This window comes from Pan troglodytes, chromosome 14 (genome assembly GCF_028858775.2).
Source record: "Pan troglodytes isolate AG18354 chromosome 14, NHGRI_mPanTro3-v2.0_pri, whole genome shotgun sequence".
NCBI classification, from domain to species: Eukaryota; Metazoa; Chordata; class Mammalia; order Primates; family Hominidae; genus Pan; species Pan troglodytes.
In genome coordinates this window covers 25,615,116-25,626,317 of record NC_072412.2, presented here as the reverse complement: position 1 = coordinate 25,626,317, position 11,202 = coordinate 25,615,116, and the positions used below count along the sequence as shown (strand labels likewise).

The following is an 11,202-nucleotide window of genomic DNA, read 5'->3' as shown; positions in this document are numbered from 1 at the left end:
ACATTCTCTTCTCTCCCTGCTTCCACCAAAGGTGTGGTGTGTCATGGGATGGATCAGTATGACGTTCTGTCAAAGGCATCACTAATAGACGAGGAGTCAGAAGAGTAGAATCCCTGGCCCAGCTTGTCTTTGAGGCTCCTTGGCTGGCTTTGACAGCCACTCCCTTAGCCCAGGGCAGTGCCTAGCCCCACACAGGGTATATCACCCTTTCTCTTCAGGGAAATTAGGTTTATATTTGTCACCAGTTTTATCAGTCCTGCCTGTGAGTCATATTGCATATCAGATGGTTAACAGGATGAGCAATGAGAGTGTGGCACTTCTTATGGCACATTAAGTGGGGAGTGTCAGGGATGTGGGGAGATGGGTGTGGACCGAGCCAGCCATCCTGTTGCTGCCTTCGGCCACCCACACGGTACAACAGGAAGATCCTCAGAAAAGTCCCTGCCCCTAAAATATCTTCCCCAACAGGGGACTATGGTGCCTGAGTTCCCACTACTACTTACTTTTTTTTTTTTTTCAATTAAATTACTCTGTAAAGCTATGGATCAACTGGAAGGACTAAGGAATTCCATGAACAGTTGTCTAGTCCCGGTTCATTTATAAGATTAGTTAAGCAGGTCTAGCAGAGGCAGAGGACAATTCAACTTTGAGAGGAGGGAGTCCAGACCAGAGTGTGGCTTGCAGGGAAGCCTTGTGCCCACACAGAACAAGGGCACTGGCAACTAGCTGGGGGGCAGGGGAGTGTGGAATTGGTCAAAATAGCATATGGGTCTCCACAATAAATAATTTTCATAATGGGTAATGCCAAAGTCAACTCTACTTGAAGTTTCTATCTTTTAAAATGAGGTGAAGAAAATGCAAGCAGAATTGGTCCAAAAAGCAGCACAAAATCATCCTGAAAAACAACTTGTTCTCATCACCAGAAATCATTTGCTGATTGTTAGGCTCAGGATCTGGACAAAAGCATACCACAGATTTAATCTCTGCCTCCCCAAAGCTTGCCAATCTAAGAGAAACACAGAAGTAGGACACAGAGAGCAGGAAAAAACATCAAAATATGAATGGGCAATGAGATATTTACAGCCAGCGTAACTCTGGAATGCACAGCTGCAATCCTCAGCGCACCTGGGAAATGGAATCAGGGGCAGGTCCATCCGTCAATCCATCCTTCATTCAGTCCACAGTGCTCACTGAGTGCCAGCCATGTGCCAAGCCCTGCACTGAGAATTTGAGGTGTGGGAAGATGAAAAACAAGATTCTTACTCTCAAGGAGGTTACCATCCAGAGGGAAGCTAAGGCGTGCGCATGCGCGCGCGCACACACACGCACACATTGGAGAGGTAAGAGCACAGCTGTGGAGTCAGACAGGCTACCATCAGAATCCAATTTTATGGTGCCACTCTGTGCCAACATTTCCTCTTCTGTTATAAGGGGTAATATTATGCACCTCATTGGGTCATGTAAACACTGAAGTTGCTAATAAAAAGTCCTAGTGCAATAATAGACCTAATAAATGTTCATTCCCCTCCTTTCTTGCACAGATGACTGTGATGCAAGGAAGAAGCTGATGTGTCACAATACACATCAGCGTTCTGAGAGTTTAAAGAATGGAGGTGCAATTATTTACAGCGGAGCGGGGGCGGGGGCTCAGGAAAGAGTTCACAGAAGAGGTGGCACTTGAACTTGGCTTTGAATATGAGCAAATCTGGATATGTAGAAACAGGAGATGTGGAGTGACAGGTAATGCTGGGAGGTGATGAGAGATCATGCCAGGCTAAGGTGGAACTTCAAGTGTAAGCAAAGTGGTTTCAGCAGGAAGATGAGAACAGTCAAGCGATACTTTATAAATACACATCTTATAGCTGGTTTCTTGTCTATTGAAGAATTCTGAGCAATTCTAGAGTCCAGAAAGTGGGACAGTAGGTAATGATGGTATACACTATGGTGATGAAGATGGAACAAAAGGTAGCTGGGAGAGGCACCAAGCAGGATGTGCGGGTGAGAGTATAGAGAGTTCTTTGCTACGTGTAGCCTTAGTGACGGGAAGGATGGTGGCCCCCATAGATAGAAACAGGGAAAATACAGTTGACAAAGATGATAATGAAGGTCATGCTGGCAGATTCTATTCTGGGTTACTCAGACTTCTGAGAAGAAATTGCCTGCAGGCAACTGAGAATCTAACTGGAGCTTAGAGGAGAGATCCCAGGCAGAAAGGCTTGTGAGTCATCAAGGTCAATGGAGAGATGAAGAAGAGAAGTGAGAGGGCTGAGGACAGAGCTCTGGGACACGGACATCATGGGGGTGGAGGAGGAAGTGGGAGAGGAGGGGACAAGGAAGCTGTAATGAGAGAGCCAGGAAGACTGGAGAACACAGTGTTGTGAAAGCCAAAGAAGGAGGAGCTCCTGGCAGAAGGAAGAGGTGGCTTAGGGACCAACAGTGCAGACAGGTTAGAGAAAAGGAGAAGCAAGGGTGTAGTTCTGCAATTCAAGACTTACATTCTTATTCATTTTTGTCCATGAAAGATTTGTTTTTGCTTTGGGGTTTTGCATGGATTCTTTTTATAATAACAGTGACAAGATTACTAATGACCTTAAAGAGGTCAAAACCAGATTGTAAATGTCTCAGGGGAGATTGCAAGGTTAGGAAGTATAAGCAATGATTGTAGATTGCTCTTAAAGAAGTTGCACAACAAAGAAGGGAAAGATAACTCAAGCAAGTGCTAAGTAAAGAGAAGGTTTCAGTCAGTGATGTGCTAGAAGCTTCCTACCTTTGGGAAAACTGATTATGAAATTTCCAGGAATTCTGTGAGCTACTTGTTAAACTGGCTTGAAATAGTCCCATGATTGGAGTGTTTACACTGCAGAAATTGGCAAATGCTACAAAGCAGCCACCCGCCCCCCTCCCCGCCCCAACCCATGCCCTGCCAGTTGTTACACACTTACCAGCACACCACTGTTTCTAGGCTGGGTGGATGAATACCATGGACAGAGAGGGACTGAAAGGTGGATGAGGTTGGGAGAGGGGAAGGGAAACAGTTCCAAGGTTTAGAAAGTCCCAGGTGTCACTGTGCCAGGTGGGGATACTGAGGTTGGGGAGCACGAGTGATTGTGAGGGTAGGATGTGGAAAGCATCATTGCATGTACTCGTGTGATGGAGTTATTAAACCTCCTAACCCACTTGACTCAATTGAACAACAACTGCACATCTTAGCAATAGAAAGAAATCAGGTCAGAACTAATGAAAATTTTGCGTGAAAAAAAATAAATTTTTAACCACTTTATTGAGGTATGATTGGCATACAAAAAGCTGTAGATATTCAATGTATACAACTTGCTGTGTTTGGAGATAATTATACACCATGAAACCATCAAACCTTCATCACTATGGATACCATAAACATATCCCTCAACGAAAAAAGTTTCCTCCCATCCTCTTTGTTTTTCTTTTTTCAACTTTTTTGGTAAGAGCACCTAATATGAGATCTACCCTCTTCAAAAAATGTTAAGTATACAACACAGTATTGCTAATCATAGACCCCATAAAGTAGATCTCCATATCTTATTTATTTTGCATAACTGAAACTTTTTATCCTTTGACCAACACCTCCCATTCCTCTCTCCTCCCAGCCCCTGACAACCACCATTCTACTCTCTGCTCCTATGTGTTTGTCGATTTAGATTCCACATATAAATGAGATCATGCAGTATTTGTCTTTCTATATCTGGCTGATTTCACTTAGCATCAGGTCTTCCAGGCTCATCCATGTTGTCCCGAATGGCAGGCCTTTCTTTTTAAAGGCCGAATAATATTCCATTGTGTTTGTGAGTGTCTGTGTATATACATACACCACATTTTCTTTATCCATTCATCTGTCAATGGACGTTTACATTGATTCCATATCTTGGCTATTGTGAATAGTGCTGCAATGAACATGGGAATGCAGATGGCTCTTCAACATTTTGATTTTATATCCTTTAGATATAGATCAAGAAGTGGGACTGCTAGATCGAATGGTAATCCTATTTTAAATTTTTAATTCTGTTGATGCATAGTAGGTGTACATATTTACGGGGTATATGGGATATTTTGATACAGGCATACAATGCATAATAATGACATCAAGGTAATTGGAGTATCTATCACCTCAAGCATTTATCCTTTCTTTGTGTTACATATAATCCAATTATACTCTTTTGGTTATTTTTAAATGTAAACTAAATTATTGTTGACTCTAGTCATGCTATTGTGCTATCAAAATACTAGATTTTATTCAAACTATATGTTGTATCTATTAACCATCTCACTCCCCACCCCTTCCCTCCTCTACCCTTCCCACCCTCTGGTAACTATCATTCTACTCTCTATCTCCATGAGCTCGATTGTTTTAATTTTCGGCTCCCACAAATAAATGAGAACCTGTGGAGTTTGTCTTTCTGTGCCTGGCTTCTTTCATTTAATACCATGTCCTCCAGTCCACCCATGTTGTTACAAATAACAAGATCTCATTCTTTTTATGGCTAAATGGTATTCCATTGTGTATATACCACATTTTCTTTATCCATTCATCTGTTGATAGACACTTCAGTTGCTTCCAAATCTTGGCTATTGTGAATAGTGCAGCAATAAACATGGGAGCACAGATATCTCTTTGATATAGTGATTTCCTTTTTTGGGGTATGCTCTTTCCTTTCTTTGGGGTATGTACTTAGCATATACTTCAAGATTGTTGGATCATATGGTAGTTCTATTTTTAATTTTTGAGGAACCTCCAAACTGTTCTCCCTAGTGGTTGTACTAATTTACATTCTCACTACAGTGTACAAGGGTTCTCTTTTCTCCACATCCTCACCAGCGTTTGTTGTTGCCTGGCTTTTGGATATAAGCCATTTCAAGTGGGGTAAGATGGTAACTCATTGTAGTTTTGATTTGCATTTCTCTCATGATCAATGATGTTGAGCAGCTTTTCATGCCATTTGTATGTCTTCTTTTGGAAATGTTTATTCAAATCTTTTACCCATTTTTTGATTGGATTATTAGACTTTTTCTTATAGAGTTGTTTGAATTCCTTATATATTCTGATTATTAATCTCTTGTCAGATGCGTAGTTTGCAAATATTTTCTCCCATTCTGTGGGTTGTCTCTTCACTATGTTGACTGTTTCCTTTGCTGTTCAGAAGCTTTTTAACTTTATGTGATCTCATTTGTCCATTTTTGCTTTGGTTGCCTGTGCTTCCAAGGTATTATTCAAGAAATCTTTGCCTAGTCCAATGTCCTGGAAAGTTTTTCCAATGTTTCCTTGCAGTAGTTTCACAGTTTGAGATCTTAGATTTAAGTCTTTAATCCATTTTGGTTTAATTTTTGTATATGGTGAGAGACAGGGGTCTAGTTTCATTCTTCTGCATATGGATATTCAGTTCTCACAGCACCATTTATTGAAGAGATTATTCCGTCTCTAATGCATGTTCTTAGCACCTTTGTCAAAAATGAGTGCATTGTAGATGTATGGATTTATTTCTCGGTTCTCTATTTTGTTCCATTGGTCTATGTGTCTGTTTTTATGCCAGTACCATGCTGTTTTGGTTACACTCTGAAGTATAATTTGAAGTAAAGTAATGTGATTTCTCCAGTTTTCTTCTTTTTTTTTTCAGAATGTCCTTGGGTATTCTGGGTCTCTTGTGGTTCCACATACATTTTAGGATTATTTTTTCCATTTCTGTGAATCATGCCATTGGTATTTCAACAGAGACTGCATTGAATCTGTAGATTGCTTCTAGTAATACAGACATTTAAACAATATTGTTTCTTCCAATCCATGAACATGGAAATGAACATGGAATATCTTTTGTGTCTTCTTTTGTGTCTTCTTCAATTTCTTGCATCAGTGTTTTATAGTGTTCATTGTAGAGACCGTTCACTCCTTTGGTTAAGTTAATTCTTATGTATTTTATTTTATTTGTGGCAATTTAAATGGGATTACTTTCTCGATTTCTTTTTCAGATCATTCACTGTTGACATGTGAAAATGCTACTGATTTTTGTATGCTGATTTTGTATCCTGCAACTTTACTGAATGTGCTTATCAGTTCTAGTAGTTTTTTGGTGGAGTCTTTAGGTTTTCCCAAATAGAAGATCATATAATCTGCAAATAAGGATAATTTGATTTCTTCCTTTTCAGTTTGGATGCCCTTTATATCTTTCTCTTGTTTGATTGTTCTAGCTAGGACTTCCAGTACTATGTTAGATAACAGGAATAAAAGTGGGCATCCTTGTCTTTTTACAGATCTTAGAGGAAAGGCTTTCAGTTTTTCCCCATTCAATTTGATGCTAGCTATATATACCATTGTGTATATTCCATTGTGTATATGTGTCTTTCATATGTGACTTTTATTGTGTTGAGGTATGTTCCTTTTATGCTTAGTTTTTCAAGAGTTTTTTTTTTATCATGAAGGGATGTTGAATTTTATCAAATGATTTTTCAGTATCAATTGAAATGATCTTATGGTTTTTGTCCTTCATTCTGTTAATATAATGTCTCACATTAATTGATATGCATATGTCGAACCATCTATGTATCCCTGGGATAAATCCCATTTGGTCATGAATGATCTTTTTAATGTGTTGTTGAATTTGGTTTGCTAATATTTTGTTGAGGGTTTTTGCATAACTGTTCATCAGGAATAATGGCCTGTGGTTTTGTTTTTTTGATATGTCTTGTCTGGTTTTGGTATCAGGGTAATACTGGCCTCATAGAATGAGTTTGGAAGTATTCCCTCCTCCTCTATTTCTCAGAATAGTTTGGGTAGGATTGGTATTAGTTCTTCTTTAAATGTTTGGAAAAATTCATCAGTGAAGCCATGAAGTCCTGAGCTTGTCTTCACTGGGAGATTTGAATGGCTTCAAATCTCATTACTTGTTATTGGTCTGTTTAGGTTTTGGATTTCTTCACTGTTCAATCTTGGTAGGTTGTACATGTCTAGAAATTTATCCATTTCTTCTAGGTTTTCCAATTCATTGACATAGTTGCTCATAGTAGCCTCTAATAAGCCTTTGAATTTCTGCAGTATTGGCTGTAAAGTCTCCTTTTTCATCCCTGACTATTTGTCTCTTCTCCCTTTTCTTCATAGTTTGGCTAAAGGTTTGTCAATTTTGTTTATCTTTTTAAAAAACTAACTTTCATTTTGTTCGTGAGACTCAGTGTTTTGCTGTCACTTATAAGTGAGAACATGCAGTATTTGATTTTCTGCTCCTGCATTAATTTGTTTAGGATTATGCCCTCCAGCTCCATTCATGTTGCTGTAAAATATAATTTAATTCATTTTTATGGCTGCATAGTATTCCATGGTATATATGTACCACATTTTCTTTATCCATTCCACCAGTGATGGGCACCTAGGCTTATTCTATGTCTTAGCTACTGTGAATAGCACAGGGATGAACATATGAGTACATGTGTCATTTCAGTACAATGATCTATTTTCCTTTGTGCTCTGGTCTTTTTGTTTTTTTTTTCTTCTACTAATTTTGCTTTTCTAGTCCTTTAAGATGTATCATTAGGTTGCTAATTTAAAGTATTTTTTTACTTTTTTATGTAGGCATTTATTACTATAAACTTTTCTCTTTGTACTGCTTTCACTGTATCCCATAGGTTTTGGTATATTGTGTTTCCATTTTCCTTTGCTTCAAGAAATTTTTATTTTACTTTATTTTACTTTAAGTTCCAGGATACATGTGCAGAACGTGCAGGTTTGCTATGTAGGTACGCGTGTGCCATGGTGCTTCAACATATTTTTTACTTTTCTTCTTAATTTCTTCATTGACCCACTGGTCATTCAGGAGCATATTGTTTAATTTCCATGTGTTTGTATACTTTCCAAAATTCCTCCTCTTATTGATTTCTAGGTCTACCATTGTTTTCAGAGAAGATACTTGATATAATTTCAAGCTTTTAAGATTGTTGTATGGTCTATCCTTGAGAATAATCTATGTGCTGAGGAGAAGAATGTGTATTCTGCAGCTGCTGGATGAAACGTTCTGTAAATATCTATTAGGTCCATTTGGTGTAGCAAATTTTTTTTTTGATTTGTTGATTTTCTGTCTGGATAATTTGTCCAATGCTGAAAGTAGGGTGCTGAAGTCTCCAGTTATTATTGTATTGGGGTCTAGCTCTCTCTTTAGCTCTAAAACTATTTGCTTTATATATCTGAGTGCTTCAGTGTTGGGTGCATATATATTTACAATTGTTATATCCTCTTGCTGCATTTACCTATTTATCATCATATAGCAGGAATAAGTCCTTCTTTGTCTCTTTTTATTATTTTTGTCTTGAAATTGATTTTGTCTGGTATAAGTATAGCTACTTCTACTTTTTTGTTTTCCATTTGCATGAAATATCTTTTTCTGTCCCTTATTTTCAGTCTATGTGTGTCTTTATAGGGGAAGTGTGTTTCTTGTAGTCCATAGATCAATGGGTCTTTTGAAAAAATCCATTCAGCTGCTCACTCTATGTCTTTTGTTTACAGAATTTAGTCCATTTACATTCAATGTCATTATTGATAAGTAAGGACTTATTCCTGCTATTTCGTTATTTGTTTTCTGGTTGTTTTGTGGACTCCTTTTCCTTTTTTCCTTCCTTCTTGTCTTCCTTTTAGTGAAGGTTATTTCCTCTGGTAGTGTGTTCTAATTTCTTGCTTTTTATTTTTTGTGTATCTGTTGTATGCTTTTAAATTTGAGGTTGCCATGAAGATTGCAAATAATATAACCTGTTACTTTAAGTTAAGGAAGACTTAATGCTGACTGCATAAACAAACAAATAAGTAAAGATAGAACTAATAAAAACGACACTTTAACTCACCCCTCTACTTTTTAACTTTTTATTTCTATTTATATTTTATTATGCTATTTATGTCTTGAAAAGTTGTTGTAGTTATTATTTTTGAAAGGTTCATCTTTTCGACTACTCAGTATATGAATAGTTTACACACCACCATTATGGTGTTATAATATTTTGTATTTTTTCTGTGTATTTAATATTATCATTGAGTTTTGAACCTTCAGACGATTTCTTATTGCTCATTAATGTTCTTTTCTTTCACATCGAAGAACTCCATTTAGCATTTCTTGTAGGACAAGCCTGGTGTTGATGAAATCACTCAGCTTTAGTTTGTCTGGAAAAGTATTTATTTCTCCTTCATGTTTGAAGAATATTTTTGCTGGATATACTATTCTAGGATAAAAAAAGTTTTATTCCTTCAGCACTTTAAATATGTCATGCCACTCTGAGACACTCCACTGAGAAGTCTGCTTCAAGATGCATTGGAGCTCCTTTATATGTTTTTTGTTTCTTTTCCCTTGCTACTTTTAGATTCTTTCTTTATCTTTAATCTTTGGGATTTTGATTATGAAATGTCTTGAAGTAATATTATTTGAGTTAAATCTGCTTGGTGCTCTGTAACTCTCTTCTATTTGAATATAGATATCTTTCTCTAGGTTTGGGAAGTTCTCTGTTATTATCCCTTTGAATAAATTTGCTATCCCTGTTTCTCTCTCTGCCTCGTCTTTAAGGCCAATAACTCTTAAATTTGCCCTTTTGATGCTATTTTCTAGATCTTGTAGGCATGCTTCATTCTTTTTTATTCTTTATTCTTTTGTTGCCTCTGACCATGTATTTTCAAATAGCCTGTCTTCAAGCTCTTCTGTTTGATCAGTTCTGCTATTAAGAGACTCTGATGCATTCCTCAATATGTCATTTACATTTATCAGCTCTAGAATTTCTGCTTGTTTTAAATTATTTTAATTTCTTTGTTAACTTTATCTGATAGGATTCTGAATTCTTTCTCCATATTATCTTGGATTTTATTGATCCTTCTCAAAACAGCTATTTTGAAATTTCTGTCTGAAAGGTCCCACATTGCACTCTCTTTGGGACTGATCACTGTGCCTCATTTAGTTCATTTGGTGACATCATGTGTTCCTGGATGGCCTTGATGCTTGTGGATATTTGTCAGTGTCTGGGCTTTGAAGAGTTAGGTATTTATTGTAGTCTTTACAGTCTGGGCTTGTTTGAACCTGTCTTTCTAGGGAAGACTTTCCAAGTATTTGAAGGGACTTGGGTGTTTTGATATGTCTTTGGTCAATGCAGCTATGTCTGCATTAGGGGGAAACCTAAGCCCAATAATTCTGTGGCTCTTGCAGACTCACAGAGGCACCACGTTGGTGGTCTTTGGTGAGATGTGTGAGAATTGTCTAGATTACCAGGCAGAGACTCTTGTTCTCTTCCCTTACTTTCTCTCAGATGGGTTCTCTGTCCTTGTACTGAGCTGCCTGGATCTGGGGAAGGGGTGACACAAGCATCTCTGTGGCCATCAGCAATGGGACTGCACTGAGTCAGACCTGAAGCCAGCACAGTACTGGGTCTTGCCCAAGGCCCACAGTGACCACTTCCTGGCTACCACCTATGCTCACTCAAGGTGAAAGGTCTCTACAGTCAGTAGGTGGTAAGCTCAGCCAGGCTTATGTCCTTCCCTTCAGGATGGCAAGCTCCTCCCAGCCCCAGATGGGTCCACAGATGATATTCAAGATCCAGGGCCTGCCTGGAGTCAGGAAACTTAGGAATCTACCTGCTGCTGTATTCTACTGTGGCTGAGCTGGCACCCAAGCTCCAAGATAAAGTTCCTCCTACTCTTTCTTCCCCTTTTCTCAAGCAGAGGATTCTCTCTCTGTGGCCACCACTGCCCCAGGCCCACAGCAAGAACTGCCTGGCTACCACCGATGTTCACTCAAGGCCCAAGGGTCCTTCAGTCACCTTGTGGTGAATGTTGTCATGCCTCGATCTCTCCTTTCAGATAAGTGATCTCCCCTCTAGCCTAGGGCAGATCCAGAATGGCCATCCAGGAGCCAAGGCCTAGAAATGGGGACCCTAGTAGCCTGCTTGGTGCTGTACCCCACTGTGGCCAAACTGGTACCCAAGCTGCAAGATAAAGTCCCCTTTATGCTTTCCTTTCCTTTCGTCAAACAGAAGGAGTCTCTCCCCATAGCCACCACAGCTAGGAACGTGCTGGGTCACACCTGAAGCCAACATGGCTCTGAATGTCACCCAAGGTCCATGGTGAATACTGCTTGGTTACCACTGCTGATTATTCAGGGCCCAAGGAGCCTTTGGTCAGCAGATAATGAATCCTGACATGACTGGGTCCTTCCCTTCAAG

The 11,202-nt window shown here is 38.9% G+C and overlaps 1 long non-coding RNA gene across 1 annotated transcript in view; it reads left to right on the top strand.

Annotated features, from left to right (window-relative positions):
* Positions 1–1,657: 1,657 nt before the first annotated feature.
* LOC107967860 (uncharacterized) overlaps positions 1,658–11,202 on the top strand; it is an 80,175-nt gene continuing 70,630 nt past the window's right edge. Inside the window, exon 1 of the long non-coding RNA XR_001708608.3 lies at positions 1,658–1,740. This is a non-coding gene — a long non-coding RNA (uncharacterized LOC107967860). The remainder of the gene's footprint in view (positions 1,741–11,202) is intronic.